The 25,698-nt window shown below is 40.8% G+C and overlaps 1 protein-coding gene across 12 annotated transcripts in view; it reads right to left on the bottom strand.

The window, feature by feature from the left end:
• Positions 1-25,698, bottom strand: part of RNF141 (ring finger protein 141) — an 81,643-nt gene that overhangs the window by 7,164 nt on the left and 48,781 nt on the right. For 8 of the 12 annotated variants that reach the window (XM_085580086.1, XM_085580084.1, XM_085580087.1 and 5 more), the window contains one exon: positions 1-25,698. This exon is cut by the window's left edge. The gene's annotated coding sequence lies outside the window, so the exon portion shown is untranslated. The other 4 variants (XM_085580083.1, XM_085580080.1, XM_085580081.1 and 1 more) reach the window with 4 other exon arrangements.

Genomic DNA, 25,698 nt, shown 5'->3' with positions numbered 1-25,698 from the left:
GAGTTTCTTCAAAAATTATATTCTGTATGACGCTGATATAGAAGCATCATAAAGAGTTTAAAATAAGTAGCTGAAATGGTTTGGAATCAGTGCTGGTTACCTTTGCTCTCTCTCCTGAATGCACAGTGATTCACTAGTTAGGGCACACCATGGACCTTCAGCCAGGACATTACTTCATGGACTTCATATTGATCATGGAAACACAGAAACACAGACAAGTAAACACACCTGCCCAGGCTTGAGAAACAGGCTTGCTGTCACCTCCAGGGCACAGCATCAGTAAGAACCATGCAACCCACACACATGTCAGCCCTCTTCCATTAAAGCCTGGTGGAGGCCTCCAAGTGAACAAGCCCACTGAGAACCTAAAGAGCAGCACTCAGCAGCCAGGGCACCCTTCCTTCAGTCCTGAAACAAAGGCTGTGCAAAACCCAGTCTAAGCAGTCCTTCTACTGAAAAAATAGTTGCTAGGGGACTCCAGATTTCAGTCTTAGTATTTTGAAATAGTAGCTTTTATATATAAATATATCTGGAAATGTTTTCAAAATGTCTTTTTAAATTCTATTCTAGATCTTGTTTGTTTTCCAGTTAGAATTCCATTTTATTTTCTGACTAAAACCACAGCACTTTGAAGCCACCAGTTGCTAAATTAGACTGGATTTTAACTCTGATAGCTCTCATGTATTCAAGGTAAATGGGAGTGGAGAGAAAAAAAAAAATCTATGATGGAGAAGGGAACCAGAGTTGTGTGATAGGCCACATCAGAGATGCTGAGGGAGAAAAGTGACCTTCCAGCTCAGTGTCCAGCAGCAGCAAGAAGTCAGTGTATTGGACATCATCAGGAAGGGTACTGAGAATCTTTAAGGTGGTAGATGAGTTGAATGAATGTGAAGTGTCACTCATCAAACCCTGCAATATTACAACGGGGCTGGGGGTGGGGAGGGCACTGAAACTGGCAGGGGAATGGTATCACAGATAATAGTATCAAAGCAAATGCTACAGGCAACAGGCAGAGGTGTGCCTCCTAATCCAGTGATGCTGGGACAGTATGAGAACAGACCACAGGAAGGGACCAGGTTCCCACAATGTCCCTGAACAGTAACTCCTTTCACTGTAGGAGACTGGCCCAGCACATTGGCCCAGCCAGGCTGGGTTCTGACCAGAACACTTCTGTGTTGTTGTGAATAAAGCCCCTGTGCTGAGCAACCCCTCCATGCAGGGAAAGCCACTCTGCTGTGCTGTACTGTGAATGTGGATGCTGGCTGGGCTGGGGCAGATGACTGGGAAACTGGCTAAGGATGAGGGTGTGTAGGGTTAGAAACACATACACCATAACACACACCAAGAGGGCTGCTCAATCCATGTGACCACAGCCTCCATCAGCAGCCTAAACCCTCTAAGACCAAAAGGTTAGAAGAAAGTTACCTCTTCTCAGTAAGGCCCTGCAGTGCAAACAAAAAAAAGAGACTAAAAATCTCTGGAGGCAGAACAACTGGCATTGAAGAGTCAGTAATTGCCACTACTTGGGAGGATTATAGAAACAACACTGCTTAACTACTTCAAAAGTGCTGCAGAGTGGAATAAAATATATTAATAGGAACTATTTTAGCCATGTTCTGCTATTTCTTAATTGCTGCCTGTTTATGAGCAGTGTGTCAGTGCTTCTTGTCAACCACTGCAGCAAGACAGAAACCACTTCTTTTGGCTTCCGTTGAGAACAGAAGAGGCCTGTGACGTGCTCTATAGCTTAACTGAATGATTCAATAAAAGAAAAAAATGCACGGGTAAGAAGCTTCTTCTTTGCTTTTATGTGTCTTGCATATTCTTGAAGGCACAGGTTTTTGTTGATTAAGGGTTTTACTTTTACCCTGCTTTCTTACCAGCCTCTCTGCTGATGAAGGATGAATAGGGAAAGTGTTGACCTTTCTCTCTATGTTCCAGTTAATAAATACAAATAACACTTTCTTGTATCTGTGCCCAGTTTGGATAAAACACAGTCCGATAGATACTGTATCCCAGATGTTACATCTGATAATTAGGCAGCTTTAAAATGTAACATAGCTGAATGTTATTAAAACTACGAAAATAAAAATTAAACCTTCATCCCTGTAATATTTTTTTTCTGCAGGAAAACAGAGGTTTTTGCCTTGAAAAGGTCAGAGTAGAGAAGCAGCATGATGATGTAGAGGAAGGTAACTTTCAGTTCTAGCTTGTCTGTATTAAATACTTTGCAATAAACTGCTCACTAGTTGCCTATCATAGGCAAAACAGCCAGTTGGTGAGCGGTTGCTTTTGTGCATTTTAACACACTTCTAGCATGATCCAGAAAATCCAGGCAAGGGGTAATATATGTGATTACATGACTTGTTATCTTAAATGGTTTCATATGTGGTATTTGCTTCAGTTATTTGACATGACTCAAGTTGACCTCATTGTTTGTATGCTTGAAAGGGAACAATTATGCAACTGCTAAATGGTATGGAAGACAGCAGTGCCACATGAGAGAGGAAAGAAAATAGGAATGCAATGTCTAAAAAGCTGTCAAAATGTCTGACACCAACATAGTAAGTTTATTTTCTTTGTATGGTCCTCCACTACAGAGTAATGAAAAGCTAACATTCATGCTGTAAATCTGGATTAATCATGACAACTTGTAGCTTTTATTGTCATTTGAAATCTACAATTTTTGTGGTTCTTTGTATATTTTCTGATAAGTTTTGCATTTGCCAGAATAACAAAAAAAAAAATTAGAAAAGGAGACAACAGTGGCACTAAAAATAGCATTTTATGACAATGCTGTCAAATGATAACATACATAAAATGATGCACATGTATCTTTAGTTACAAAATCTTTGTATATACTTAATGTGAGTTTGGCAACATCTTACAGAGGATGTTGAAGCAAGTACATCTTTAGTTTTATCAGTGGTTTACAAAAAACACTGATGAAATAATATAGCATTAGTTAAACTGGACAAAATGCAAACACTGTAACTCTCTTGTTAGTGCTGACCTACTTGTAATGCATTTGTATTAACAAGCTAGAAAACGAAGGCTGGAAGAGGCCTGGAAAATTCACTGGTATCTATTTAATCTGGTTTTCAAGTTCTTTATTTCAGTTTTCCTGGCAGCTATTTCACATTTTTGTAAGGGAAAGCATGTAACATCTTATGAAACTGCAAGGCATCCTCTGAAAACTATTTTGCTTGATTTCAAACCACCTTGAAGCCTTTACAGAGGTTCTAAAACAAGGACATCCTATTGCTGTGCAGTCTCTGACTCCAGTCTCCTCTTCCCCAATATCTGTGGCCAGTGAGTGACCAGCTGGCCAGCACTACCAGCCACATCCTGGGCTCCAAGGTGAGAACTTCCTGCTGGCTCCACAACAAACCAGCTTAACTAGGATTGCCACAGACTGCTGAAGGTACCTCAAGGCAGTGCTAAACCATGCCATAATTAAAGAGTTTATTGAGCATTTGGTACGGATCCCAGTGTCCTGACTAAAGCCCACACCTGAGGAATTGCACACTGTATTCCCTAGTTCTTCCTCCTCTCTCTGTGTTTTCTATTCCCTGTTCTGCAGGTCTCTGGGGATGGTCAAGAAATGCTCCAGTGAAGAACTGGAGAAAGGAAACTTCAGAAAAAATAGTAAACATCTTTGGCTGGTTTGCTACACAGCATAGTAAGCTTTCCTGGTCCTAGTGGTAGAAACATTGATGCACATGGAGAAGGCAAGAGCCTAGAAAAGATGTGTGCTGCTTTGAGGCCGAGGTACTTCTCAGCACACTGTCTGGAATGGAGCTATGTTTTGCATTTGTGCTGAACACAAAGTTGATAATATGGAGATGTTTTTGTTATTCCTGAGCAAGGCTTGTACAGAGCTGAGGCCTTCTCTGCTTTCCATAGTGCTTGCTGGTGAGAGAGCTGCAAGTGCTCAAGAAGCTGGCGGGGGACACAGCCCAGGACTGTGTGACCCCAAGGGACCACAGGATATTCCATGTTGTATGGCATCCTGCTCAGTATCTCAAGTGGGGAAGAAGAAGGAACGGGGGGACATTTTGAGTGATGGCCTTTGCCTCCCCAAGTCACTGGTAGTGTGAGGGGGCCCTGGAGATGGCTGAACAGCTGCCTGCCCACAGGAAGAAGGGGATTCATTCCGTGTTTTGCTTTGCTTGTGTTTTGCACAGCTTTTGCTTTTCCTATTAAACTGTCTTTAGTTCAACCCCATGAGTTTTGCAGCCTTTCCCCCTCTGATTCTCTCGCTGATCCCATGGGGCAGTGAGCGAGCGGCTGCCTGGAGCTTGGTGCCTGGTGGGGTGAAACCATCACACCACGACAAAGCGTTCTTTTGGAACAGGAAGGCCACTGCTGCCAGCTCTGAGGGAGGCAGACATTGTTGCCTGAGGATTTATGAACATTTTCCCCAGATGATCTTGCCTCCAGATATTGGTTTCTTTCAATATGTGAGTAGGAAGATCAGTTTTAATGAGCATGACTTTAAAGATGACCGAAGCAAATACCAATTACTGTCAGTCAACAGCATGATTACAGCTACCTCAGACACATTGCAACAGAGGAGTGGTTGCTTTATTTATGTGTTAGAAGTGGATGGCAAAGGAAAGCAAATATCCTGGTTTAGCTCACAACCTTGGAATCAAGAGGAGGAGAAAAATATTTTTGCTTGCCATGACACATCTAGTGTTTTGTTCTGGATTTCCTGGGATTTCTCTCAAATATTTAGTACCACAGAAACAAGAGAAAAAAGTAAATATATCAGAAACCCTCAGAGCAGAGGGATTTTTTCTCTTTTGTAGCACTCATTAGCCCAGATGCTCCTTCCTAAGTTCACTGCTATGGCATTCCTTGTTGGAGGTTTCAGAATGATTATCCCAAGCAGAATGCCTTGGGAAGGCAATGGATTCTCTGCATATGTCTAGGTCATTCTGACCTAACCCCTTCCTAACATTACCAGACAACTGGCTCACTGCCAGGGTGCTTAACAAACCTAACATGCCATTAGAAGGATTATGGTCTGTGTTCAGTACAGATTTTCTGCAACTCCAACTGTTGTGAAAATGCCTGGAATATTCAAACATTGCTTGTCCTGGGCAGAGATAGAACAAGATTTTTTTTGTTTTGTTGACTCCTGTCTGAAAAACTCCTCCAATCTTTGAGTTATTTTTATCTATGTCTAACTTGGAAGAGTTTTGAAACAGCATTTAGCAAAAAAGGGAAGCTGACATAAAAGTGTGTGCCAACTTCCCAAATGCTAAATTACAATTACTTTCCTGCCCCACTGCTACCTGTGAAGAATGTGGCTACTCAGATAACCTAGGGATTGAGGTACCAATCTTCAACACAACTACATTTGATGAAAATTTCACAAACTACACAATCAGACAGATGAGCTAGTCTGGAGGCCCTGTCTGTGAGCTTGTGGGGCATCTCTGCCCCTGAATTAAGTTACTTTTTTAACCAAAATCTTAGTCTTACTGGGCTTGGTGACATTGTTTCTTGTTTCTTGCACTCCTGTGTTGTGTACACTTCACAGAACAACAATACAATACTTGTGCAATAAAAGATGACCAAAAAATAAGTGAAATTAACAGCACGCCTATGGACAATAATGCCTAATCCAACTAAGTAGTTATGGGAAATTACGTATCTGACTAAGGACACCTTTAATTGATAACATGAATTAAATAAATGCATATAAGAAGTGATAAAATATATAGTATCCCAGAACACCACAATATTTAGTATCAGATATATTTGGGTGTGAACTTCTTTGTAAATCAGTGGAATGTTCAGCTAGAGGTATAGAAGTCCATCTTCATTTGTTTACTATATAAGAATAGTATCTGTGCCCTGAATGGATTTCCAAAGTACACAGTGGCTCTGCACTGACCTTTGAAAATTCCAAATTAAATGTACATGCGCATGGCAGTATCAAGATGTTTATTTTTTACTTTGGGAAAATCTGGTTGGAAATTTAAGAAAATGGGGAATGCACAAATTTTGGCTCTATTGTGTTAAGTTTTCAGGACTATCTGTTTTTATTATTTTGGTTAGTTCCCCTCTATATACAATTCTTTAAAAAGTTGCATCTATGCATGATTAAATAGGTTAGGTAGTGCATGTGGACAGGCTCTTGCTTGGGCTGAAGACTTTAAAATTCAAAACGCCTTGAAACGCAAAGTGGTAAGAGAGTTCATAAAGACTATTTTATATCACAACAGAGAGTATTATATTTAAAAGTTACAGGCTCGAGTTTTATGTTGCTGAACTCTACACAAATAAAATCAAGCTCAGTTTATCTCCCCCAGTCCCCAGTTTTTCTGCTCCACATTTCTCTTTCTCTCTATCATATGCGACTCTCTATCATATGCGACTATTTCTCTCTATCATATGTGTCTTTTTGGTTACTACAAGGCACTGAAAAGAACACAGATAATAAAGAGAAAGACTTCCTGGTCTCACAGCAATATCAAGGCACACTTCAGCCTGGATCAGCTGTGCCAAGGAAAATGCAGACACTTTACCTTGAGACCTGTAATTTCTGCTCCCCTTGTCACTGACCACAAAAAAAAAGCCATGGAAGGTACTCCTTCTTCAGGCAGAGAGTTTGTCTCACTGCAGTTTGCCAGGATGGACATTTTTACTGAAGCAGGAAAAGAGAAACGTCCATTGCCTGCAGGCACCTTTCAGTGACATGTTTTCAAAGACTTAGGCCAAAAAGCATCAGGGAAGATGTGGGTTTTCAGGGGCTGCCAGGCAGGACAAACCACACACTTCCTGTGGCTCCAGTGACATGCTTATGTTCTGCTTCTGAAAGCTCTGCAGGAGACAGAAAGCAGTTTCTCCTGGCAGAGAGCAGTTAACCCCTGGCATTTTGACTTGTACAGTCAGCAGAGGCTTTGGCTAATATGGCACTTTGAAGGAATCTCTGTGCACAGAGACACAGTGCAGTTGGTTACTTGTCTTTAACACCAACACTGGCTGTTCTTGGCCTTGTTCTGGATGTCCCCTCTGGGCTCCTGAAGCAGCAGCTGAGCTCTCTCTGCCCTTACTCTAGGACAGAGTTCCAGATACATAGATTTCCCCATGTTGGTGTTTCTGGCAAGGAAATTGTTACTCTTGCAAGAGTGGAAATGGGAAAACCTGCATTTCTCCAAAATCTGTATACTCAGGAGGAGGATTCTTCTAACAGACTGCCAGCTGGATGAAGAATAATGAAGTTCCAAGGCTTAAACAGTGGTCTGGCTATTCTTGATGTAAAAAGATACTTTTACTCTCCTCCCCTCCAGTTCAGTCCTCCCACTCTGTAATTTTTTGGTTCCCTTTCTTGGACTTCTGCAGATCAAAATCAGAAAACAAACAGCATCCCTTCCCCCACTTCAGAAGAACACATTTTCCTGCTTTTCTTGGCTGATTGCTCCTTTCATACTCCATGGGTATCCTTGGGATATCTCCCAGGGCAGGCTCTGCAGAACAGCCCAGCACCAAGCAGTGTGGCTGTCTAGTGCCTACCAATGCTGACATGACCTTAATTTTATAATGGCTGTCTTTTAGTTTCCAGGTCTCATAACCACATCACAACCTCCTGAAAGGAGGAGACACCACCACTGGCCTCAGTCCCCCTTCTGAAGGCTCCAATGTATACAGCCCCTGTTCTTTGTCTTCCATTCATGCAGTTACAGGAAATCCCAGAGAGCAGAACAAGAGGTTTCATTGTTTTAAAAAACTGGTAACACCTTGATAGTTAATTTGGTTTAGGGAAAAAATAATTTAAGGAATCCCCCAAAAAACACCCCCTTCACCCGTTTCACCACTGCTAGAGACCTGTAACCTCTGTTCTCAAACTCTTTTTAGGAGTCTCAAATCAGAGACCACTTGCCACAAACATCTTCTGAGTACCATCAATGAGGGGCCTCAGTGTTCTAAGGTAGCTGATCTACTGGAACTGATTATATTCACAACTAGTTAATTTCTGGATTATACCAGAGATTTAGAAACCTTAGCACTATTTCAAACCCTGGCAACAAGATGCTTGAAATCATATAGTTCATAAATATTAGAGGAGCATGTTCTGGTAGCTCCTCCAACTTTTGACCAACAACTGAATAGTTTGGCAAATGTCATTCAGCCCTTCTAACACAGAGGACAAACACAGAATTTGGACAAGAATGCACTTCCATTTCTTGGCCTTATCACAATCTATACAGGTATAAAAATGCATCCAACCAGAATAAATTCCATCATATCTAAAAAAAAAAAATCTATTAGATGGTGCAGGAGTTTGACCTTGTCTGGCAGCCAATTGCCCACCAAGCTGCTCTACTACTCCTCTCCTCATCAGTACAGAGGAGGAGAAAGTAGACAGGACAGAACTTGTGGATCAAGATACAGGCAACTTAATAAAGCAAAACCAAAGGCTGTGTGCAAAGGAAAATCAAAAGATTAATTCTCTACTTCCCAACAGCAGGCCATGCCCAGACACTTTCTGGAAAGCAGGGATTCAGTACCTGTAGCAGTTGACAGATTTAACTGATGGTGGCCTTCAGATGCCTGTCTCTATGATTGTCCTTTGCTCTTTCCCACAACAAGGAAATGGAATAATCCATCCCACAACAGGGAAATGGAATAATTCATTCATCCCTGCAAGCATTCAAGGCCAGGCTGGGTGAAGCTCAGAGCAACCTGGTCTAGTGAAAAGTGTCCCTGCCTGTGGTGAGGGGCTGGAACCAGATATCTTTATGGTACCTTCTCAACTTAAGTAATTCTATGATTCTATGGTTTCTGAGCTGTTCCACTATAAAAACACTGATTCTGTGCTACAAGATATGGTGATTTGGGACCAGTTTTTCATGCAGTTCTACTGTCCCTACAGCAGAGGTGAAAATCTCTGGAAGAAGCAAACCATAGGCTTTGGGAAGGCCTTTCCTTGCTGCTGAATCCCACTGTATCAATTGGGAGTTCACAACTGTCTTAATATCCATGCAAAAAATTAACAACTTATTGTTCATGAATCTGAACAGAGAATTTAATTCCTCCAAGGACTCAGGACACTGTGACAGACCAATGATGACAGTCATTCTTAAGCTATTAACACCATGCATTGGCATTTAAAAAGCAGTGGAAAAATGAACTTACACTGTTCAATTGCTATTTAAAAGTGAAACGTATTACCAGATAATTCTTATCTAAAACATAAGAGATACACAACTGGACTATTGCAATTCATCTTGCATCAGAAAGACCATGATAGTAGACTATAAAGTCCAGCTAATTAATTGACATACAAACTATCAAGGCATCAAATAAATGTTGGTTCTTAATAGCTTTTTCATGATTAATAGTCAGATTCTAAATTAGAATCCACATCTCCCACTACCCATCCTCAAGCCTTAAGCAAAAGAGTTATCTTACTGTTCATTTACATAATAAACAAGGTTCTGGGTCAAATCTTACTCTAAATTTTTAATCGCATAGCTTATTTGGAAATGGGAAGTTAACTTGTGGGTCTGATTAGTGCCATGCATATTGGGAAGAAGTTATCACATTGCAAAGTTAGAAAATTTTGAACTATTTAAATTTAAAATTTTAATTTAAATTGCAGAGCTGGTATTATATTGAGACCAGGGTAAAGGAACACCGGAAGGAAGACCTTCCCTTTCTCGAGGAGGATTGGGTTAGAGAACATCTAGGCAAACCTACATCCATAAATCCTTGGTCCCTGATGGGATGCATCCACAAGTGCTGAGAGCTGGCAGACCTCACAGTGGAGCTGCCCATGTTCATCTTTGAAAGGTGCCAGTGATCAGGACAGGTGTGTGAGGACTGGAAGAAATGTTACCCCGGTCTTCAAAAAGGGCAAGAAGGAGGACCCAGGGAACTACCAGCCAGTCATCCTCACCTCAATCCCTGGAAAGACAGAGCCTCATTTTGGAGGTCAGGAAAGCCAAGAAGGTGGAATCAGGTGGATTCACTATGTAATCATGCTTGACCAACCTGATTGCCTTTTATGATGAAACAACTGCCTGGAGAGGTGAGAGGAGAGCAGTGGATTTTGTCTGCCTTCATTCAGCAAGGCTTTGGCAATGTCTCTCACAACATCCTCATAGGCAAACTCAGGAAGTGGGGACTGGATGAGTGAACAGGAAGGTAGATTGAAAACTGGTGTGTTCTCCACAAGTTATGGAAGAATAATTATAAAGTATTTCATTAAATAATTTTTTTACCAGTAAAGAAACTGGGACAATTCTAAATACTTTCAAAAGATAAGCAGCTAAAATATTTTATCATAGGAACAACATAACATATATGTAATATTCAGAAATTCATCATTATTTCCTCAGTAAAATGTCATTCCTAATGATTCTGTATTAATTTAATGTATTATTAATTTTAATTTTTAAAAGTACATACTTGTAAATTGTAAATACATTGTGTTCTCCAGCATTATGTTAAAGATGGACTATTTTATAAGCCTTCATTTTTCATAGGTTATTTTAACTCATTTTCCCTGACAACTATAAATTATAGGCATGCCTATAAATTACTGTCACTGTTTGTAGCAGCAGATAAGCACCAGTAAATTCAATTTAGAGCCCTTTCTCCAGCCTCTAGATTTTTTTTTTGTTTGTTTACCCACATCTCTGAATTCCTGTCAGCATCAGCTTAGGAATGCCTCCCTTTAAGTGATACATTCTGGGTAATCTTTGCTGCTCTCCTGGCAGCCTTGTCATGCCCTGCAGCTCATTCCCTTTCCTACTGTTCCAGAATCACTATCCAGGTCAACCCTTTTCTTGCTGAATGGAGCTTGTAAGCTCCCTGCACCACACTGTGAGAACTAAATCCACTTAGGATTTAGTCATGAGCCGGATACATCCCAAGCATGCAGCTCCATTATTGCTTCATGCATGAGACATGTCCCTCTTGAACTGCAAGAGCAGGAGAATTAATTGAGTCAATTTTAACCTGGAATTTTCTCTCTAATCTAATGTCAAAAGATTGTATTAAAAAAAGATATGACTGGTGTTATGTACGCTGTAAGTTTGTTTCCCCTCCCCCTAAATGGCCTTTTAATTTCATTGGAATTAGTTGCATAAAGCAAACTGGATTTAGCTCATGCTCCTCATGTTCTTTCTGTGAATTTTTAGCTTTAGATTAGATATGTTGTGATTTTTTTCAGTGAGTATGAATACGAAGGATGTCAAGTACATGTTATTGAAGATACTTCAGCAGAATCAGTGAGATGGCAGGTAAGTGTTGAGTTGAACAGGAAGAACTTACTGTGAAGTGGTAGGCTGAGGAATTGCAGAGCTCTGTTCCTATGATTTCTAAAACTAATTTCACTGCAGGAGGATGAGAGTGAATGGGTCTTAGTAGTTAGGGGAACACATTACACACTGGAGCAAAGTTCTAACATATTCTATTTTTTATATCAAATGCTATTTTCTGCCTTAGTGTCACACTAAGTAATTTCATTTAATGGCAAATACAATTATCTGTGCTGCTTTGTTTGTTTTGCCATAGTTCTGTAATTGATCTGTTTGCTAAGTGGTGCTGTGTTCAGGTATCACTGAGATGCGAACTCACCCTCTAATGATGACCCTGCCCTTTCTATTTTTACAAGCCTACTCTATTTTTAATTTTTGTTACTTGTTGGTTTTTTTTTTTTGTTGTTGTTGTTGTTTTGGTTTGGTTTATTTTTTGGTAATGTGTTCTTTTCTACAAATGGATACATAACTGGATTTGGACCTACATTCAGCATTCATGGACCTTATTCTCTTTATATTTTCTGTTGAGATCAATATTCTGATGTGACTTGTGGAGCTACAGGGCTATGAAAGCAGTTTGAGAGAGGTTTTTTACAGAAGCTGAAGGAAATAAAAAGCCCAAATCTCATCAAAACCCTATGAGAGCTAAGCCCCAGCCTTTGGAACTGCTGTTCTTCATTTTTTTGTTTTATTCCTTCCCAAAGGAATTTGTGACCCCCTTGGCAATGGGAAGCAGACAGATTCAGCGATGACCTCTGCCTCAGAAGTGATGATTACTGGAATTTGGGAAGACATGCAGAGAAAGGAGGACTCAACACCTGCCTTGTCCTTGTTCACTTTATGTAAGCACCCATTAGTTTTGCTTCAGTCACTGTGACTTTATAATAATGTTGTTCAATGCTTACGAGATCTGTTCACCTGTTTTTATGCTCAAACATTGTCATATTAGGTTAAACCCTATAGTATAAACCCTAGAGTATAAATCCATAAACAAAGTAAAAATCACAATCACGTTCATTTGCAGAGGTATTCACCAGAGAACAGAAACCAATGTGAAACCCTTAGGCAGCACCTTCCCAAAGAGATTTTGCAGAGCAAAGGCAGAAAAAAACCCAAAAACCCAAACCCATGCACACAGAACAGTTAAGACCTTGCAAACACAACACATGGATCCACACAGACCTTGGGAAAATATGTTTTGTTAAGAATCCCTGTACCTTTGCACAGCACAGGGCTTTATGACCTGATTTTTGGAAGCCTGTATCTGAGGCATGTCATTTGCTCAGCAAATAATAATTGAGCTGCTATTTTTAAGGAAGATTTTCCCTATCCTCAGGATGCCTCAGGAGAATCTCAGCACTGGGCTCACCAGCGTTTTTGCAGGGCTGGTGGAGGCTGCGCTGCTGTCCTGCACAACTGGGGTGATTAGTGAAAGGAATCACTGCTTCTGTTGGGCAAAAGAGACACCAGATATCTAAGTCTTGTGTTCTGCCCCCTCTGAGACCATCTTTTTCCTTCACCATTCCTTCCAAATCATTATTTTTCTCTTCAAGGACTGAATCATGGCGCCCTGCCTGTGTCCTTGTTAAGATCTCAGCAAGAAAAATGCTTTTGCTTAAAAAAATAACATCATGGGAAAGGCCATGGCAACACAAACACTTGTTTTGCCAGAACACATTTATACTGGATGGGTGGATAGTTCAGATGGCCATGAACACTTAATAAAGATCATTTTTCTAGTAATTCCCCAAGGCACTTCCTTCAAAAAAACTATTATAGAGAGACAGGCATTTCAGTGGAAACTGCCAGACTTAAAACAAATATGATTATCTTCTTTTCATAATTTTTCCTGTCACCTTAGCAATCTATGGAGGGCAGTTTCTAGTCTAAATAAATTGGATTGTATTATGCCTTTTCAAAGCTTCAGTCTTTTCTAAGTTTTATTTTTGCATCCAAAATCCTAATAACAGCCTGTAACACATTTACATTCCTGCATTCTTGCATTCTTGCCTCTATTTTGTTGGGTACACAGTATTCCTTTTCTTTTTTTTTTTTTTTTTTTTTTCCCTCCTCCTCTCTCTCCCTTTGGTAATATGACCATTTTGCATTTTTCCAGATTTGGAAAAACAGGAATGTTTTCAGCCTTCAAGTCAGTGTTTAAGGAACAAGAACACAAAAGGCACCTCTGGCTTTCAGGCACAAATTTAGAACATTAAACTACATGCAGAAAGAAGCAATATGAAATGTTGGGTGAGGAAATCAAAACTGTCTAAGAAATTTCACAGACTAAGAGAATTTAAGGGCAGGATGAAACGACAGTTCTCTGAGTTTGACTCCTGTTTGTGAAGGCAATTCCATTTTACCCAATTCCATTACTATGCTGAGATCCACAGCTCTGTTCAGCTGAAGCATTGCTTCCAGAAAGGTACAGTGCTTTGGAGTGAGAGCATCAGGAGGTGGAAAATCAGCACCTTCCTTGACACCTATTAATCATACACACTGTTAAACAGCCCACAAGCTTCTCATTTGAATTTCCTGCTTTCCACCTACTGCCCTTGGCTCTCATTTTTACCTCTTTCCACATTATTAAAGAGTCCTTATGTTGTGATAACTTCACACAAAGGAGCTCTTTGTGGAGCAATCTACTCACCCTTGGTGCACAGATCTGTCCAAAGGGCACCAAGGTGTACCCCCAAACTGCTGTGCTGGATTTTCTGTCACCTGTAGCACTTCACTGCTCTTCATGTGGATAAACCAAGAAATACAGTGTGTATTTTCTTGACACTTCCTAAGTTACTTGTTACAAGTAGATACCTCATTGTCTGGAGTTACCTAGAACCTGGCTCCAAAAGCTCCAGGAAGTCTCTCCTGCCCAGTCTACTTGCTCTGGTCCCACTTCCTGCAGCTAATTCGGACTTCCTGTCCCATGTTTCCAGTTTTTTAAAGTTTTGTTCCCCTGTAGAAATATTTGGAGTAAAACATTCATCTAACTTCCTTGTCTAACTTGGTCAAACTAAGATTTAAAACAAAGTACTCCCTTTCATTCCTAATCTCAGGCAGAAAGGCTTTCCTAGCAGATGTGGATATTCATGCACAGATATTAAAAACACACCTGAACATTAAAAACAGGGAGAAAATTTTCTATTACATACACAAATATCACAAATACGATTGTATTTTTTGATCAAGGTAACCTTTTATCTGCTCCTGAATTATGAAAATAAAAGAAGCAACACTTCTGTAAAATCACTTTAGCTCCTGGTCCTTCAAGGATTGAAAATCCTGTCCATGGACTGTGTGGGAAACGGACTCGAGCACATCAGCTCAGACACCATCTCAGGGTAGGTCTGAGAGAGGAGGCTCTGCTGCCCTGTTCTGTCCTTGTTGGTTCCTGTTGCACAGCTTAGATCCTTGTCATTTCCTCTGCTCCACAGCTCCTGCCACACCTCTGGAAATAATACACTTTTCCTTTAATCTATCACATATTTAAGTCTCCTTAGAGAACAGAAGTGTCTGCCACAGGCAAACAAACAGCAAGTTGCTCTGCCCTGTTCAAAACAGATCCAAAAACCAAGTCCTTTTAAAAGATGCTCAGAGTGAAATGTCAGAGTTGGGCTCTGACATTTTGGGAATAAGTGAAGCAAGGATTGAAAAGGCTGGCAGAGCAAACATGGGCATGATGTGGGGAAAATACTGCCTTGCAATTGGGGATATGAAAAGTCATTCTGCAGAGAAAGCCAGATTCCATGTGTAATGACTGCTTGTCTGAATTTAGGACTCTGTGATGCACTTAAACCAGCAAGGTGTACACTGATATCAGTGGGGTACAGGATATGTACAGGATATCCTATTTACTTTTGTACTCCTGTAACTCACTCAGGTTTACAACCACCATCATTTCTCAGTTGAGGAAACATTCTCATATTGACTGTTAATTCTGTGCTTTGATTTTCTCCTTTAGAGTTTTCCTTTTGTTGCTATTCATTCCTTTTCCTTTGGGATTTTCCTTCCTCTGATAACTCCTCTTCCTTCTCATTCTTAATTCTAATTGCCTCCAATCAAAGTTTTGCTAAGCATTCCAAGTCATGTAATTGGATTTTAGAGTTAACTGTTCAAAGATAACTAATGTCATTCAGAATGTTATTTCAAGTTGCCTATTTGTACAGTTCTGAAGAAAATGCTGCAAAAGTGTTCAATGAGTTCATGTTTAGAATATTGTAATGGATTTTCTTCTCTCCAGGGAAGGTGATGGGTGTAACCACTGCAGCATAAGCTATTCCACAATACTTCCTCTTAAATAACTAGTTACAGCTTTTAGAAAAGCTCACTTTATGCCATGAGAGCTCTATCAGTTGATTTCCTTGTGTAGACAGAAGCTTTGTAAGCAGGACAACAAGGCACAGGACCTGCTTTAATGTAAACTGAAAGTCTGGAGAAACTGGATATATCGTGGGTTTGTGCACTACATCAGCTGGGGAAAATGGAAACACTCCACTGACTCAGACAGGTCTTTTCTGGTCTCCTTTCTATAAACCACACTGCTGGCTCTCCTCTGTCCCTAACTGTGATATTACAAACTTTTTGGCCTCCAGCTCTTTGTTCTAATGATTAATCAAGACTAACATTTTTTTGAGGTCACAATGATAATATGATAGTCCCTTTGAAGGGATTCAGTAAATACAATACAGCAGTAGTGCACTGTGGTATTATCAGGGCCTTTATTTTGACTTTTGGCAAAACTATCAGTGAAGAAACTCTGTTTTTAAAAACTTAAAATGTATAGTGGGCAGAAGAACCACCAATAATAACCAAAACAGATTTATAAAGCACAAGACTAAGTTTTCTTTCCTGACCACACTGGGCAACTACTAGAAGGAATCCATGTGTTAAATGATTCTTAGAATCTGGCCTCATCTGCCTAAGATGGCCATCGAAGTGGCTTCCAAAAGAACTACCATAACCCTGACTCACTCTGAGATTCCTGGTAAGCAGCTGATTTTCAGTAGTTACTGCTGGCCATGTGGGATTGGCTCCAGCATTCTTAGGCACCTATGTGGAGACCAAAAGAAACCCTTTTTTTTTGCTTCTTCTTATGGACTATAAAGAATCTTAGAACACCAGCTTAAATTTAGCCACTATCTTTTAAACATCCAAAGCTAGGTCAGGTCAGCTCCTAAGTCCAAAGTCTGCCCTACCTTTGAATTATACATATTTTAGATTGCTAAATGGACATTAGGATTTAAACTAATCACTGCATTATGTCTACAAAATCTGTATGACTAGATTAGACTTGGACAGGAAAAAAAAAGAAAAAAGAAAAAGAACACTAACTTCTGTCATGGACCCAGGAAGAGGTGGTTTGTCTCAGATATGTCAGTGGCTCTTCCTGGTATGACACCTCCTGTCCTCTGTCCTACATCTGCCACACCAGCAGAAGCTGATAAATTGGCTCAGTCTCTGCTTTGACCCCAATTTTTTCTCCACAGGACAGCAAAATTCTCTTTTGCCTTTTTGTTGAGTAGTTGATCTGCAATCACCTTCCTAGGTTATATTAGGAGAATAAAGCCAGCCCAATTATTTTTAAAAATTGTGCTTCTTTGTCTCTAGGAGAAATCCATTATCCACAAATGCAGAAAATGACCATGTGAATATGTAATGGGGGAAAGGACTGGATGACAAATGTTGAGCAATTATATATGAGCTCAGCAGAAGAAATTATGAGGAAAAAAATCAGTGTAAATTATGAGCTCTGTGAATGTGTCTTTGTGTATGCCCTGAAAGAGCAGGCAAGGGAGCAACACAGGTATTGGAAGGATCTAAATGCCAAGCAGAAATGAAAACATATAACTGAAAATGATGATATATGAAAGTGGCTGAGCGTAAATATAAGAAAACCCTTTTGTCTAGACTTGGGTGTCTTTAGTGAAACAATGGAAATCACCACATGCAATTAAACAGTGTCAATTCTGGCACCCATAACTGTACATTTGGTAAGAATCAAGGGCTGTCTGGGATTAATACAAAAGATTTTGAGTAGTTTTCCCTCTCTGACCATGAAGATTGTACCTGTTGTCTTGCACACACAAGTCCAAACAACATGGAACTGTAGTTTTTAAACACTAGATGGCTCCATTGGTTTTTGAAATGCAGCATTTCCCAAGCTTGCACAGAGTTTTGAAAAGTAAATACCATTCAGAGTGTGTTCCTTTGACAGACATAGATACTACTGAAAAAAATAAAAGGAAAAAGAAAAAAAAATTGTCTTCATCCTTTGAGCAATGTGGAACTGATAGCCAGTGCAAGGGGCAGAAAGGCTTTCAGTTTCTCCCCTGTATTATACTGAATTTTCACAGTTAATTTTATCCACAGGATGCCTGCAGGTGCCTAAGGATGGAAAACAAAGGGTTCTGGCCCCTTCCACAGAGAAAGCTGACAAAAGTGGTTTTAAGCTGTTGATATGCTCTTCATATCTTTTGCACCCATCTGTGTCACACTAGCACAAGGAAAAGGCATGGCAGCACCCATTCCTTCCTGCTGCACTGCAAAATGCTGAGAAGTTCTCTTGAGGGATGGTGAAGTTTACTCTTGCTCTTCTAGCAAATATTCAGTTTCAGTATCAGATTACTAAATGAATGCATACAGCATATTTACCTTTCCCCATTGTTTTGGGGTAGCACATGCAAGTTTAAAATTTATACTTTATTCATGTGAGTTTTGAAGAAAAACTAAATTGATCTGAAAAAAACAAAGTTCAAGAAATACCAACATGATGGTTTATTTTTTTCATTATCTACTCATTTAAGTTCTATACTTCTCTGATAATTCTGTTTTTTAAACAAAAGGTTGTTGAAACTCAGAAATTAAGTATTAGGGAAGGCAGGCATTGAGTTCAACACCTTTTCTTCCACTTTAGTCTAGATTTGAGAAGACTGGCTGTTTCCCTACTAGCATCTAATTGTACAGGAGATTACAGGAATAAGCCACTCAAACACTGACTAATCCAGCAGGTCACCTTCCATCCCACACCTTCTGCCATCTCCTCCAGCCTCTATTCCTACACTCCAAGAGATGTGTCCATGCTGGAGCTGCTCCCTGTGGAAATCCCTTCTTTTCCACTACATGATCCAGGAAAGAGTTTATTACATACCGAGACCCTCCCCACAGATCCTGGGCTTTTAGGAACACATGAAAAAGGAAAGTGGTATGAAGGTTGGTCAAAAATGTCCAACAAGGCCAAGGAAAAGGGGAAAAAACCCTGAGACAAACATGAAACCAACAACAACAACAACAAAAAAACCCCAAAACAAAATAACAAAACAACAACAACCAAACCACCTACCGCAATTTATCAGGGTCACTAAATCTGAAAGGAAAGGTGTGTAAAGTTGCAGGATCAGAAATCAGTATTGAGGGAGTTGAGTAAGGCATCAAGCACAGAAGCTCTGACAACATCTACTGCTCCATGAAAGCATCCCAAGTGTGCACCACTAATGATGCTCTGTCTGCACATGACGGGACAAGCAAACAGCAACAGGTCCCACCATCTCTGCAATCTTCCCTAACATCTGCTAAAGACAGAGTTCTGAGCTACTGGGCTCTTTTTTCCTAGCCCTATTGGCACTGAAGTAACTTGGAAATCTGTCTTTGGACACAGGCATTGGAATCAAATCCTTCAGTTGTGGCAGCAGCTGAAACATAGATCTCGAGGCACACAGAACTTTGTAACTTCCCTTGTCCACATTGGATTAACTTAATAACTGGGAATTAATAAAGCTTTCCTAGACTCAGGAAAGGGCACAAACACGACTTAGGTATGTGTGCTGTTATTTTAACGGAAGGAAATGTCCCGCAGGTAAGGAAAAGGCGGGATTTTCACGAAACGCGAGTGGAAAGAGCCACGGCAGCAAAGACGTCTCCGTGGATGGAGCCAGAGATGCTCCAACACCGCGAGCACCGCTGTTCCCTCTGTTAATGCATGGGCAGCGCCGGCTCCAAGAGGGGAGGCTCCGGCAGGGGCGGGCTGTTACGTAAGGGAAAATCTGCATTTCTTGCGTAACTCGGCTCTTTACATAACCTCGGCCCCCGAGCGGGGAGAGCCGCACCGGCGGAGAGGAGCGCCGCGCAGCGCAGCGCCCGGCACTGCCCGCCGCGCCACGAAGGAAATGCGCTGTTTCTGCCTAAAGGAAAAGAAATAAAATAGCTTACAGACTGCAGATACACATAGCTGATAGTTTAGGTGGGCTTTATGAAAAGAGGACAGGAGGTTTTTGAAGCAGTTTTTCATCTAGAATCACGGAAGCATCAAGTTTGGAAGAGACCTTCAGGATCATCCAGTCCCCCGTGAGGCCAGCAGTGTCCCTGGAGCCCCTAAGCCACAGAACCACATCCCCTAGATCCAGACACACCAGGAACGCCTCCAGGGATGGTGATCCCACCACCTGCCAGGGCAGCCCGTTCCAACATCTGACCATCCAAACACTGGAAACATAAAGACAACACAGGCCTGGCCATAGTGATTTTACACAGGCAGATTGGATAAAATAATAAAACAACTCCCACTCCCAGTCAAAGTTGAAGTTTCTACAGGAGGATAAGAAAATTCTCTGTTGGATTTCTTGCCAACTTTGCTTGCTTAGCACTAGGCAAGCAGAACACAGAGAAAGTTTCTTTGGGCTGTAAATGGTCACTAGGATTCCCCATGTACAAATGAACTCGGGTTGGAGGTTGCAGAGTTTCACTGACACTTGTAAAAGGAGAGACTTAAAAAATACACTTGTAAAACAAAGAGAAGATGGGGATAATTTGGTGGCAGGGAAAGCTGCAGTTCAGCAGCACCTAGCCTGGAGTTTATTTAAGGATAAAAGTTCAACAACACCTAGCCCAGGGTTTATTTAAGGATATGTGACCTCTGTGTAAAGTCATGTTTAAATCTTACCTTGCATTTTCCCCACTGGGCAGTTATGTGCTCCATCTGCATCCCACAGATACCTGTTCTTTGGGAAGGAAACTTCCAATGTGAGAGCCAAAGAACCCAGATGCAAACCCTTATCACTAATGATTACAGAAAACTTAATGGCCGATAATACAAATGCAGAACTATTTGCATTTCCCTGCAAACATAACAATATAAACGAATTCTAAATATACAGGTAAGATTTCAGTACTGATTTTTGCAGAAATCACCTAATTTAGAATATTTTTATTTTAGGGGTCTCCAATACAGACCAGAGTTCTCCTCTGTGAGCTGTAATTACACTGATTTATTATTTATCATGCACTGGTAGTGTCTAATTTATTAGACTGTTGCTTGCTGAATATTTTATTTTATGTTCATTCTGAGCAAATAAAATTCCTCTTAAAACAAAGTTGAGTAAAAAGGCATTGTACACAAGAGTTGTGCTTAAAAACTATTTCTACCACATTGCACATAACAAATTTAAAATGTATCTTTCAGAAAATTCTGTTTTATAAATCAGATTTAAAGTCACTTAGCTACACATAAAGGTTTGTCTGATGCATTCAGATCTCTCCTTATTTGAACAGCTCCAGGATTTCAGATAAATTATGTATAAAGTCAGAGAAAGGCAGTCTTCCATCTGGGGTAACTACTTGCAAAGTCCAAGCTAAGCAGGTTTGAGACAAACTGGTTTTAAAGCACTATTTTACATGGCTGTTGTGCCAAAGGCAGTTAGCAGATGCCAGCAAAGAATTTGCCAAGTGGCTGGAAAGGAATCTTTCCAAACATCCACATGATGACTTACAATTCCAAACACACCAGATCCCATCTTGCTTGTAAACCTTTCTTGTGCAACAAAGTATTACAGTGCATTCTATTTATAAACTCACGGAAAACTTCTTTTATGTTGCTTCAGACTCTAATTATTAGGACTGTACGGGTACTTTCCCAGTTTATTTTTAAAGCAGTCTCTGAACAGTCACATTCTTTTGCAATTTCTGCAGTTCTCACTTCCATTTCTGGTTTGAAACAAACTAGTTTATATTTGCATACTCTATGTGTTTTATCTTATAATAAAATACTACAGGACAATTATACTCACAGGTATCCTTTCAGAAGAGAGAATGTCACGTGGCTGAAAACCCCCCAGGAGCTGGATTCCACAGCTAGAAATCTCAGTTCTAATGTCAGTACAAATAATTTAAAAAACATTTTGCATTTTATATAAACCTACAAGTATCTTGTATGTACATATTCCAACTACTCAAGATGGAGTTTTTGGAAAAGCTTGGTCTAATCAAAATTTCTCATCTTAGTTCTCATCTCACAACCCACTTTCTCGAATGGCCTTGAACAATCTCCAAAACATAGGAAATTTGTTGTTTTTATTTAGAGTAGGAGCCAAACTTCTAGATTTACAAATTCCTTCTTAACTTAATACTAAGACCAAGTTATATGTACCAAGAGTTCTTAGCTGCTCTAATTCCATTACAGGACTGAATACTCATGCCCAATCAATTTCTGCAGGCTTTTTGAAAAGCAGTGGATAAGAAATACGATGCTTTTTGATTTATTGACTTTATAAAACTGATAAATGATTGGTATCATTCAATCATTCAGTGGAGAAATTTTCTCTGTTTATGAATGATTACAATTTTCCAGATTATTTAGTGTCGTCGTTTGACACGGGAAAAGAATTTTCTCAGAAGGAAGAGGTCAATCCAGTCAGGGGTCAGGTTTGGATACTGACACTTGGGGTGACCAATTGAAGGTGGACACGCCTCTGAGAACACAGAGGGGTTAAAAGCAGAATTCCCAGGAGAACTCGCTCTCTTTGGTTCTGGTCATCGGAGAATGCATATTCCTGAGTACAGTCAGATCGTGAGCCCTCTTTACCTGGTTACTCGCAAGAAGAATGATTTCCATTGGGGCCCTGAGCAGCAGTAAGCTTTCACCCAGATAAAGCAGGAAATGGCTCATGCGGTAGCCCTTGGCCCAGTCAGGATAGGACCAGATGTGAAGAATGTGCTCTACTCTGCAGCCTAGAGCCATGGTCTGTCCTGGAGCCTTTGACAGAAAGTGCCTGATGAAACTCGAGGCCGACTGGGATTTTGGAGTTGGGGCTACAGAGGGTCTGAACCCAACTACACCCCAACAGAGAAGGAAATCCTGGCCGCCTGCAAGGGAGTCCAGGCCGCCACAGAGGTAATTGGCACAGAAGCACAACTCCTCCTGGCACTCCGACTACTGGTGCTGGGGTGGATGTTCAGAGGAAAGGTTCCCCCCACCCACCATGCCACCAGTGCTACATGGAGCAAGTGGATTGCTCTAATCACGCAACGCACCCCTATTGGTAAACTGAATCGCCCTGGGATTTTGGAAGTAATTACAAATTGGCCCGAAGGTGAAAGTTTTGGTGTCGCAGATGAAGAAGAAGAACCAGTGACACGGGCTGAAGAAGCTCCACCATACAACCAACTGCCAGCAGAGGAAACACGCTACGCTCTCTTCACTGACGGTTCCTGTCACATCGTAGGGATGAATTGGAAGTGGGAAGCAGCTGTATGGAGTCCCACATGACGGGTTGCAGAGGCCACTGAAGGAGAAGGTGGATCAAGCCAGTTTGCTGAACTCAAAGACGTTCAACTGGCCCTAGACATTGGAGGAAGGGAGAAGTGGCCAAAGCTCTACCTCTACACTGATTCATGGATGGTAGCCAATGCTCTATGGGGTGGCTAGAGAAGTGGAAAGAGGCTAACTTGCAGCATAGAGGAAAACCAATTTGGGCTGCTGAAGAGTGGAAAGATATCACTACCCGGGTAGAGAAGCTACCTGTGAAGGTTCGTCATGTAGATGCCCATGTCCCCAGAAGCAGAGCTAATGAAGAGCAGCAAAACAACCAGCAGGTAGATCAGGCTGAAAGGATAGGCGTGTCAAAGATAGACCTCGATTGGGAGCACAAGGGAGAGTTGTTCCTAGCACGATGGGCCCATGATGCCTCAGGCCATCAGCGTAGAGATGCCACCTATAAGTGGGCACGAGACCGAGGGGCGGATCTAACCATGGACAGTATTTCTCAGGTGATCCATGACTGTGAGACGTGTGCTGCCATCAAACAGGCCAAGAGAGTGAAGCCCCTATGGTATGGTGGGCGGTGGTCCAAATACAATATGGGGAGGCCTGCTTTGCTTTGTTCTCGATCGGATTTCACAGCATTCAATTGATTGGTTGCATTTTCATGGGGGTGCCAGCATTGTGCCAGTGTCAAACCATGACATTTGGTTTAAAAAAGAAATCATTCTTCCTTTACAGTGAAGAGTATTTGATAACATGATTTAACTGCATTTCACATGTGGCAAAAACCTCCCCTCTAGCTTTTGGAGACAACTTCATCTAACTGTGAGGAGTTTTTTTTGCTGTTGGAATATCAGTAAGTCTTTAATAAGTAAATGCATGAGTGCCAAGCATATCATTAACTGAACTGACTGAAGATCAGAAAAGCAAATACTAGGTCTGATATCGCTTGGGTGCCACTAATAGGTCCATTGTAGATTGAAATATTTCATTTGATCCATTAGTTATTTTGTTGTTATCAATACCACAGGAGCTGTATTTATATATCTATTTACAAAATGAATTCAAACTCCTTTAGCTTTTAAGGCACTCCTCAAATGAAAGCAGTCTCTTACAACAGCTGAAACAATTACAAGTGAAAATGAGAGACCATTTTGATGAATATGCATTCCAGCAGTAATCATCTCCCAGACAGGATCTGTCTGTTTCTAAAAATAATTGTTAATAATACAGATGTAAATTTAGGGGAGATTTATTATTTTGTTCCATTCCTCTGTAAATGTTGACACTTAAAACTTTTACTGCATTTCCTCTTGTTAAAATAGACAGTCTGCAAAAGAGAAAATACAATGTGCACTGAAATAATAATGAGTGTATTATTGTCACCAAAAGAGTAGTCTCTAAATTAGGACTAAAAGCAAGTTGAAGACATAATAGAAATACACATTAAAAAAAATAATATGAATAAATGTGATCAGCTGTAACTTGGTAAAAAGAAGTGGATAACTTTTTCTGGTATAGCAAGATTAAAAAGATTAAAATAAATACATTTTTACAAAGTGTAAAATTTACCTGAGAGAACCAGTGCTTGCTGCATAACAGAAATGAACCAACACCCAGGTGGCTTCAGAAAGTACAGACATTTTACAGTGGTAATCCCAACATTTAAAATAACTCTGGAGATGCACTATTTTCAGCATGGGGTGTGTAAAAGTACAACCTACCTACAAACAGGCTGGCAGACAGGCTCCTCATGGGGCAGACAAGGTGCTGAGTGGCATCACTGAAGTGTTCTAAGGTTTAGTGCTCTATGTTTTGTAGGTGCCAATGGAAGCGAACAATGAGATCTGTGCAGAAAATGCATTATTTCACTGCCAGCTCAGTGTTACTGCCGTTGCCCAAGGATGCAGGTGAATTCTTCATTAGGAGAGCAGAGACAGGACAGGAAACTAGACCCACCAGTCAAATGTATGCTCTTAGGTAACTGTCCATAGTGATTGCTTCTGCAAAATGTGAGAGGATTTAAAGTATTTTCTTGTTAATTTGTTACCATTACCCTACCCTTACAATCCACCCTGCTCTTATTACAGATCTTGCAATCGTATTTTCTTAATGCCTCAATTACTGTAGATGCATTTACTCAGCTATGATCACAGTTTGCTTTTGAAGTTTTCCAATTTGTTACAAAAGGAAAGCTCATTTAAATACTCATGGTCACCTACCTACAACAAGCGCCCTGTGTCCTATACACTTAGGGATTTGTACTTCAGCACTCACAGAAGCCTATTCTTTCCTAATGTATTTTAAGGTCTCCTTTCCGTGTGAATCCTCTGGCTTTGCTAACATGTGAGCTCATACTGCAGTGTTCTCTCTTCACTGGGGGCCCGTGGAGCTGCCCGTTTGTATGTAAGAAAGCTGAGAAACAGTTATCTTCCAAACCGCTATTCTTTCACTGCCGTTGGCACCAAGTCAGCACGAGAGGGAACCCTGCCAAGCTCTTACATCCCACAGAAGAGATTAAATCAAGTGCAGAGGCAAGACTGATGTGCCAAGCTGAGGACAGAAAACCAAAAGGCTGTGGGACACCTGAATCCAGCAGGCAGGGCACAGTAATGACTTGATGGACACCAAGCTTAAACTTCCAGACAAACTGCCCTGATAGCAGGCAAGTTTGAGCAAGTTCAGGCAGGTGGCTAGGAGAAAGGAAGGAAGCAGAACTAACAGATCAGGAATTGAATGGCCAGCAGCAACAGGTGTGCTTTACTCACATCTCAAATGGGCAGGCCAGCTGTGAGTCACAGGTACACTTACAGTATGTGGTTTTCTGGGCGACAGATATTTTGTCAGGGTGTTGCCAGCAGCAGTTGATGAAGACATTCATAATTA

Source organism: Lonchura striata, chromosome 5 (genome assembly GCF_050655825.1).
Source record: "Lonchura striata isolate lonStrDom1 chromosome 5, ASM5065582v1, whole genome shotgun sequence".
NCBI lineage: Eukaryota > Metazoa > Chordata > Aves > Passeriformes > Estrildidae > Lonchura > Lonchura striata.
This window is presented reverse-complemented; position numbering and strand designations above follow the sequence as displayed.